This window comes from Odocoileus virginianus, chromosome 5 (assembly GCF_023699985.2).
Source record: "Odocoileus virginianus isolate 20LAN1187 ecotype Illinois chromosome 5, Ovbor_1.2, whole genome shotgun sequence".
In the NCBI taxonomy this organism is placed as follows: domain Eukaryota; kingdom Metazoa; phylum Chordata; class Mammalia; order Artiodactyla; family Cervidae; genus Odocoileus; species Odocoileus virginianus.
The window spans coordinates 68767880-68777653 of record NC_069678.1 but is presented as its reverse complement, the minus strand read 5'-3'; the positions used below and the strand labels follow the sequence as shown (position 1 = coordinate 68777653).

At 42.5% G+C, this 9774-nt stretch overlaps 1 long non-coding RNA gene across 1 annotated transcript in view; it reads right to left on the bottom strand.

Moving 5' to 3' along the window:
- Positions 1-1905: 1905 nt before the first annotated feature.
- The window catches only part of LOC110145789 (uncharacterized), a 51186-nt gene continuing 43317 nt past the window's right edge, over positions 1906-9774 (bottom strand). The window contains exon 3 of the long non-coding RNA XR_011487584.1: positions 1906-2110. This is a non-coding gene — a long non-coding RNA (uncharacterized lncRNA). The remainder of the gene's footprint in view (positions 2111-9774) is intronic.

Below are 9774 nucleotides of genomic sequence, written 5' to 3'. Positions count from 1 at the left end.
TGTGAAGTGGATACTGTTATTATAACAATTTTTTACACTGAAGTATAGTTGATTTACAATGTTGTTGGTGTTAGTTTCAGGTGTATAGCAAAGTAGTTCAGATATACATTTTTCATGTATTATTTTATATTCTTTTCCAAGTCAGCCTCCATCATTCATTGGCTGTAGGATCTTGCGCTGGATGTTCAACCTTCTGGAACCTCTAAGAACTGAGTCAAGAGGTTCAGAATGTGATAAAGCTTATTAAAGTGCTAAAGCCCATACAAAGAGTATTATGAGCAATTTTCAGACTAATAAAGAGAACAAGGAAAGGACAGGTCCAGTACAAGGAAATGAAAAACAAATGTTTACAGAGAGTGGAGGACTGGTGGTTAGGACCATGGACTCTGGAATGGGACTATCTGGGTTTAGATCCAGCTACAGCCACTTACTAGCTGTGCGATTTCAGGCAAGTTATTAATATTTGGCCTCCCTCAGTTTCCTCATTTTGTAAGATAGTGGTGGCAGTGCTACCTACTTAATAGTGTTCCTTTGAGGATTGAAGGAGTTTACAAATATATTGCACTTAGAACAGTGTCTACCATACATTAAGAGTAATGTCAAATATTAGCTTTTTTTTTTCACCCTCTGGGATCTATCTTGGTTATCACCCAGGACCATAGTATAACTATGTCCAAATCTTGAACCCAGCCTGTCTTACTGTCTACCTTATATCTGCCCAATACTGTCTCTTTAAATTAAACTGACCCTCCCATAGGTTATTAAAAACAAAAAACAGCAAGACAGAGATTTGGACAAAAGCCCTGGAGTGTCTAGTCAGGGTTCCAGCAGAAAACAGATGGCATACTCGATTAGGATAATAGGATTATTTACAAAGTTGTGGGCAGCATACAGGGAAACCACAGGGGATCGTGAGGCTCCCCGAGGGCTAGTTATGGCGGGGCTCCCTGACGTCTCTAGGTCTGAAGGGGAAGGGGAAGGAGAGGTTAACAGAGCCAGAAACACAACAGGGATGCAGACCCGTGATTGAGGGATGCACACACCTCATGATGGTCTGAAGAAAGGAATCTGCGGGAGCAAATGGCTTCACCTCCTTCTCCCTCCTCCCCACCCCCCTTCCAGTCTCCTGCCTGTCTTCCCCATTGGCTGTTCCCGTTCAGAAACCAGATGATAAGAGACTCATTTACTCTTGGTGTTGGTCTGCCTCCAGGGGCACAGAGCATGATGAAGAATGGTAGAGAGTGTCTGAAAAGGGCTAACAGAAGTTACCCAACAGAAATTTTAGACTCATAGCATCATTTGTTCTCTGCTTTATGCTCCCTTCTTAACTTCTCATGGTTCCTGAACTCCTGGCTTTGGGACTCAGCTTTAATTTTACTCCATGGACCTGATTACAGATTGGGCCCTCCAGTTGTATTCTGTATCATCTCTCTTAGAAGGGGCATCTGTTCTAACCCATGCCCTTAAACCCTGCCTCATGTTCACCCAACATGGCCCTGCAAGCACAAAGCAAGTCCCACACTGTGCTGTCTATTCTGTTCTAGCTCTTATCTGCCTGATTCCAAAAACTTGATTATACTACCTATAAAATACATAAACAACATGGACCTACTGTATAGCACAGGGAACTATCCTTGATATTCTGTAGTAACCTATAAGGGAAAAGAATTTGAAAACAAACAAACATATATATATATATATATATATATATAACTGAATCACTTTGCTGGACACCCAAAACAAATAGAACATTGTAAATCAACTATACTCCAATTTTAAAAAGTCATAAAGGAAAAGAAAAAGAGATAAAGAAGATGCATTAAAAAAAACTGGTAGTTTTTAATGTTCACCATTACTTTAAAACTAGGGAAATATTAAAAACAAACAAAAACCCCCAAACCTGATTATATTCTTTGGTCTTGACATCTTCTTTCAGCCCTTTTGACATGCTCCTCTTTGGGCTCTGTTGGCCATGTATCTGGTTATATACTGGCTTCTCTGTGGTTTTAGAGGCGCTGCTGGATCTCTTGGCTTCTGTGCCTGTCTATTTCAGGTGGAAGTGCCCCACTCCTTGAATCTCCCAACTGCTGGGACAATCCACCATGCTGAGCTGTAAGACAGAGAAATATGATATTTTGCACTTAACGTTGAGCTATATTTACTCACTATCACAGCAAGTGACCATCTCTCTGATCACACTGGATCTTCGAAACAATCATAGGAGGTGTGTATCATTTTTGCTCCATTTTTAGTAAACTAAACTCTTGGTAAAGTGAAGTGACCTGCCAAATGACATCCAGTTGGTAACGACCAGGAACTAGGCTACCTACTTCATATAAAACCTCTCACCACAATCTCAGCTCCATGACAAGGATTTTGTCTGTTTTGTTCATTACTTTTTCTCCAGCACTTAAAGGAGTATGTGTCCTAACAGGAGCTCAATAAATGTCTATTGAATAAATATTGAATGAATGATTCCATTGGACCCTCATTCCAACCCCAGAGGGGAAGTATGATTATTTTCCTCATTTTAGAGATGAAGAAATTTAGGAGGTTGAGAGAGTTTAAGTAGCTTCCTCAAAATCACATCTAGTTAGACTCTAACCCAACTGTGAGTCCAAGGCCATGCTCTAAAGGATGCTACTCTATGTGATTCAGGGACCAAGGCTGGATTGTTAATTGTCTCTGGTATGTGATAAGTATAGAAATTGATGGTGAGCTTTTAGAGACTCTTTTAATAGCAATTTCACATTGCTTTGGTTTTCCAGTATGTGATTGTGTCTTGTCTTATTTATTGTAAAAGAAGCTGACTAGGGTCCTGTTGAATTCAGAGACAGGTTGCTTGTGGTACAAAGTACAGGCCACTAGTAGGACTCTGTATCAATCCTCAGTTGATTAGCAATGAAAGAGGAGTCTAGGTTTTCCCCACAGATAGTTTGATAGGCACTGTTCTAATTTACTCCATTTGTGCCAAATGTCAACACATCATTCTTTCAAACGCAGCCCTACTACTAACCACAAGGGGAATATATCTTTTCATGTTTTTAGTTCCTTTCTTCTCTCATCATGCAAGCATTTACTGAGCAGTTTCTGTGTGCGAGGTCCTGCGTTGGGTGCTGGGGTTTAAGTTGGATATAGCTGGGCCTTGCCTATACAGCTGACCCTTGGAGTTTACACATTATTTGGTGTAGCTGCATGTTCATGGACCTACCTCTCTTGGGTAACAAAAAAATGATTTCAGGAGAAGTCTTATCAATGGAGAATGAGCTAATGAAGCCACTCAGGCTCTCTGTGGTGCCCTGGAAAAATACGAGTTCTTTCATTGTCACACTGTTAAGACTGCAGCCCTGAGATGAGGACTCAGAAGACATAGGGCATGAGCTGACTGACACAGTGAAACTGATCTTTTGTTCTGTTAGAACAGGGTGACATCGTGGTGAGCTGGTTTATGCTATTTGTGTCTGAAATACCAAGATTCTGACTACCTCCTGAATGTTTTAAAAGTGTATCAGAGACAGTGATCCCATGATGCTAGCAGAGGAAGTCACTGCAAAAGAAAAGGAACAATCAATGAAAATGACTGGTCAAAGCACTAAATCTTCCTGCAAAGAGCTCAGGGTTGGAATCAAACAGACTGTGTTTAAGTCTCAGGTCTGCAGCATGGTGGCCTGTGGCCGCATGCAAGTGACTTAACCTCCCGGGGGGGCAGAATCCTTATCTCGAAAATGAAGATAATAATTCTCACTCCCCACTGTGGTCGTAGGAATCTGTGCTATAAATTCAATACAAGAATCCTGCTACAATGCTCCTAAGTAGCTGTGGTGATTGTTTTTGTTCATTTGTTTTGTTGTTTGTCATAACAGATACAAACCTGGGTGGGAGGGTCTGAAGCTGCACCCTTACCTGAGTCACGTGCAACAGATTGTCTGGGTTTGAATCTTGGCTCTGTTGCTTACTTACTGGCACATAACAGGTGCTATGCAAATGTTTGTTTAAACTAAACTAAAAAGGTGGGTTTGATCCAAACAGGAAAGCAGAGTCTAAGCTGAGAGCTCACTGATTCAGCATTGATTTACTGAGGGCTTTGCATGGTGCTGGGCACTGGGGACAAAGTGTAAATAGTCTTGAGTTTCTACCTTTGTGGAGATCAAATCCAGGAGAGAAGGCGGGCAAAGCAAAAAGGAATTAAGTGGTGGGGGAAGATAATAAGAATATGAATGAGGAGGGTTTTGGATCAGAGAAGAAAGTCAACCTAAAGAAGGATGCTTATGCTTAATCACTAGGCAGATAAGAAAGGAACAACTTTCCAAGGATCAGACACATGACCAGGGTGGCACCTGACCTATATAGCCCTTGACATACATGTTAGAGCCGTCCTTTTGCTTGTCTGCCTCCCCACACCAGACAGTAAACTCCATGAGGTCAGGATCATCTGCTTTGCCCTCCACTGTTCTCCCATGGCCTCACAATGACATTTAGTATGTTCTTAATAAATATTTGTTAAATGAATGAATACATATTACAGACCTATTTGCAAGAGGTCTCCTATTTTGAGTTGTAAAATGACAATAGCTAGTACACGGTAATCATTTAGTTTGTTCCAAATGCTGTTCTAAGTACTTTAAGCATTAGATTATTTCATCATTACAACAGCCTATAAACAGTCAGCAAATCTGTCAAGAAAATGTTGTTCAAACACTCTAATATGCACAGCAATGGGTGAGATGCTGGGGAGGAAAGAGAATATTGAGCTTGCCAGTGCTCTTCCATTGGCCTTTTCCAAATAGCTCCCTTCACTCCCTTTCTCTCCCTGCTTAAGTGGAATTTTGCTTCAAAAATCCAGTCAGGCAAATCCTCTGCCAAAGGCCTTTCCACGATCTTGTGGGAATCAGGGTGTTTGTTCTCACTTACTCTGTGCTTCCTAACATCCTCTACCCACCTTGTAGCATGCAGAATTTCTTGGAATGGCCCTGAAGATCCCCCAGCCCCCTGAAGATCCCCCTGGAATCTGTAAATGTGATGAGCTGTCACTCTTATGACTGTGTTATAAGGCACAGCTGGGTTTTTAAAAAAAGAAGCATAGACAGGTGAGCCAGATATAATCATAAGAGCCCCTGAAAGTACAGTACTTTTTCAGGCTGGTGGCAGAAGAAAAGGCAGGAGAGGAAAGCAAGGAGATTTGGCAGAAGAGAAAAGCTAAGAGTCGAAATACAAGAAAGACTCCATCCTCCACTGCCTTGGAGATGAAGGGAAGGGGCCATGTGAAAAGGAAAGTAACTGACCTCTAGGGAGAGTGAGCAGTCAGCAAAGAAACAAGCACCCTGGACCTACAGCCTCAAGGAACTGGATTTTGCCACCAACGTAAATTATTTGGAAGTGAATTCTTCTCCTTAGCTTCCACATAAGAGCCCAGGCCAGCTGACACCTGGACCTTGACCTTATGAGGCCCTGAAGCTGAGAACCCATATGAGTTCATCGAGGTACTGACCTATAGACTGTGAGCTAAGACATGAGCATTATTTTCAGCTGCTAAATTTGTGGTGCTTTGTTACAAGTTAGAAAACAAACACATCCCTTTATCCTACCATACTTCATGTAAATATCTGTTTACTTGTCTTTATTCCATCAGGGCTTCCCTGGTGGCTCAGGGGTAAAGAACCTGCCTGCCAATGCAGAAGACAGGGTTCAATCTCTGGGTCGGGAAGATCCCCTGGAGAAGGAAATGGCAACCCACTCCAGTATTCTTGCCTAAGAATTCCATGGACAGAGGAGGCTGGAAGGGTTGCAAAGAGTCGGACACAACTTAGTGACTAACAACAATTCCTCTCTAGACAGTGAGTTCTTCAAAGGCAAGGACTGCACCTTGAGTCTCTTTATCTTCAATGGGCAGCACAATGCCTGGCAGAGAGGAGATTCCCAGTAAATATTTGCCCTTGAACTAAAACAGATTCAAGCAAGGTTAGGGATCTGAACTGGACACACATAAAAAATGAGGGAGAATTTCAAGAGACAAAGTGACCCAGGGCTGGGCTGGTCTCCCATAACTGTCAGGGGAGGTCTGAGACTAGCGTGGGTTGGAACATTCAGGGAAGACTTGAGCTTCTTCCTTATTCCATTAAATAGTTCCTCACTTCTCACTTCATGCTAGACATCTTATTCCTACTTGTGCAAAGTGAATCTGAGCTGGTGGCGAAGGAAATGGATCCTCCTGAAAGCTCCAGATGGAACTTTGAGGCATCACTTAAAAGTCTGTGCTGATGTTGCATTCTGAGTGGACAACCCACAGATGTTTAGCCTCCAGTAGGAGAAGGCAATGACAATCCACTCCAATACTCTTGCCTGGAAAATCTCATGGATGGAGGAGCCTGGTGGGCTGCAGTCCATGGGGTCGCTAAGAGTCAGACACAACTGAGCAACTTCACTTTCACTTTTCACTTTCATGCATTGCAGAAGGAAATGGCAACCCACTCCAGTGTTCTTGCCTGGAGAATCCCAGGGACTGGGGAGCCTGGTGGGCTGCCGTCTACGGGGTCGCACAGAGTCGGACACGACTGACGCGACTTAGCAGCAGCAGCAGCAGTTGCCAGGAAACCTGGGAAAGACTCCTTCAGATGTGTTTACGGGCCTGTTCTAGGGAGCTGCCCAGGAAGTGGACCGTCCTCAGCAACTGTGACCCAGACCTGGAGCCATGTTTCTGCCTCTAAGGCATATTCAGACACAGAGAACCATCAAATGTGAGACCTCTAAAGTTACCAACTCCTATAGTTTACAGATGAGGAACCTGAGGAGCAGAGAGTGGATAGAACTGGCCTATGCTAAAGAGCAAATTAGTATGAGCTGGGTTCAGAGCTCAGGGTTTCTGATTCCCTAATCCACATCATCACTGCCTCCCAGCATCCATTTGATTAATGGCCTCAGGCTCTTATCCTTCCCCAGGGAATCTCCATCTTTAAATTTAAGACCTGAAAGGCAGAAAGAATGAATTTTTTTAGCTAATCCAAGCATGTATTGTAAATCGTTGTCTTCTTTCTGATGTGTGGTATATAACCCTCTTCTTCAGCTAGCAGACATTTGGCATCTTTCCATGGTGATAGAAGTGGTTCTAGAAGAACAATTCTCTCGTAGGCAGAGAGCTGATAACTGTAAGACAACAAATTTGCCAGGAAAGAAGGTTTTGGAATCAGGGAAAAGTGTAGCGGGCATTCATGTAGGTTGGGATATTGGGGGTGGAATTGGAAAGAACACATCTCTAGGGTTACTGATTGTTTCTTCTCACACACAGAGTTGACAAGGACAGGGGTTCCCATTTTCCTTAGGTGTCAACTAAGGTCTTTTCATTTAACACAGGAAGATGCATTTGACTTCCTTCCTCAAAAACTTGCAAAGGCTCCCCACTGTTTACAGAATAAAATCCACAGGTTATATACCCCAGTGTCGGTGGCTATTGATATTTACTCTCAAACACATTTTCTGCTTCATATTCTATTTTCACATCCTAGATTAGGGTTTGTTTTGTTTGTTTGTTTGTTTGTTTGTTTGCACATAACAGAACACAAACTTGAACTAGCATAAACAAAAGGGGGGTTTTATGATACAATTTTTTGTTATGATTCATGAAATCCATGGGCAGAAATGTAGCAGGGACCCTCTGAACTGAGGGTTCAAACACTCTTAGGACTCCTCTCACTCCTCTCTGCATAATTTCTTTACTATTTTATCTTTCTGCAGAATGACTTATCTTTGTATCACAAGGTGAAGAAGTGTGACTCCAAATGGAGCTACTGGTTAAGTTATTGACCTCTCTTTATAGGTTCCTGTTCTAAAATTTCAAGAGATCAAAACTGATTGGCCCCATGTGGGTCTCTGATACTCCCCTGGGGCAATAAACTGAGAACAGTGCCCTTGGGCTCTTTATACAAACATAGAACTCCCGTGGTCACTTTTTGTAGGAAAGAAGTACTCATCTGACATCCAATGGGAGGCAAGAGATTAGAGGGTGCGGGAGAGGAAAGCCAGCTACCCCATGCCCTCTTCTTAGGGCAGCATCTCTAGCAGTAGTTGCATCCTCAACATAGCTCAAGCCGCCACCTGGCATGCTGTGCTATGGTTTCAGCTCCCCCCAGGTAATTCCAGCTTTAGCAATACCACTTCCTCCCTCTAGGTTAAAAGTTCTAGTGGCTCCCTGATGCAGCTGATCTCTGAGTTGCCTCACCAGCCCCTCTTGCCTTCTTAGACCCTCCATTACCTATGTGCCTAATTCCTATATTAAATGTATTTCAATTCATACACTTATAATGGCTTGTTTCCAGTTTGGACCCTGACTAATATGACTCCCTCCTCCTTGCCATAGCAGTATGTAGACAGAGCCCTCACACACCCATCAGTCTCCTTGCCCTTTGTCACTATTTGGTGGCAGAGTAAAATTATTATTTCCCCTCAGGGGCCTTTGGATGATGCTACTGCCAACAGTACTCAATGGTCTGCCTCTACACCTGTGCTCCTTTCAGTATTCTGAGTTTTACCTTTGTATTTGGCTGATCCTCACAAAGTCGCATACTTGCTTTAAATTGGCATCGCTGTTGTTCAGTCTCAGAGTCATGCCCGACTCTATTACCCCATGGACTACAGCACACCAGGCTTCCCTGTCCTTCACCTTCTCCCAGAGTTTGCTCAGATTCATGCGCATTGAGTTCCAATCATCTCTCTCTTTATTCTCAATGTATCGGTGGAATAAATTCAACAAACTCTCTTTTGTTATATATCTAGTGCATGCCAGGTACTTTACCAGGTGACCAAGATCTCAAGATAAATAAGACTCAGTCACTGCCCTTAGGAAGCTGCCCATCCAAGTTCTCTTAGAAATTAGTATAGCAAAAAGTTCACATTTTCAAGTCATCTTACTTCCTCTGGTGCTGCAAACAAGCACTGTCAAAGTCTCCGTCTTACCTGTCTGCCAGGAAGCTCAGAGCTGATCTGAATTCTCAGCAATAGTGACCACATTAGCCTACACAACTAGTGATTTTGCCTCTTCCTTCTTCCACATATATTATCTAATTCTATGTTAACAGCCATATTTTGTACATATCTCTGATGGTAGGGCCGCCCAAATACCTTCTATATGTTGACTGAATACATATTATAAATAATGCATCATCCGTCTTTGTAGGAAAATCTAGCATACAGGTATACAGTAGATGCTCAATAAAGAATCGATTTCTTGTCAAAATCAGAGGGTAATCTAGACCGTAATTTAATGCAATTGCTAATCTATTCATGACAATTGCTTGTGCCAATATCCTCAGGCCTCAGCTCTTTGGATTTTTCCTCATCATATTAAAAATAGAGAGAACAAGCAAGCTCTTGTTTCCTGATGCCAATTAAGGCATCTTGATAGCTTCTTGAGAAAACTAATTGTCTCACTTTTTATGTCCAACATGGTGCTCAGCAATTGGACCCCCATCAGGCCATCCCCACTTGAGTGAGTATAATTTGAATCACCCTCATCATGCTTAGAAAAGCAGCCACTCTCTGGCCTCTTAATATTCAATCTGGGGGGGAAAAATTCAATCCAAAGAGTTTTATTTTTCTTACTGTGTTTTTCTGTTCCAAGACACCTGCCTCTTGGTTGATCACGTCTAAATGTTAAAATGAAGTATCTCGGAGTTCTTTGAAGAAAAGGGATGAGGTTAACTGCTGAGTGCATTGAGTGTGCATGCTGGGGACTCCTACAGAATTCAGCTGTCTCAACCTGAGTCTCATTAGAATATACCCTGC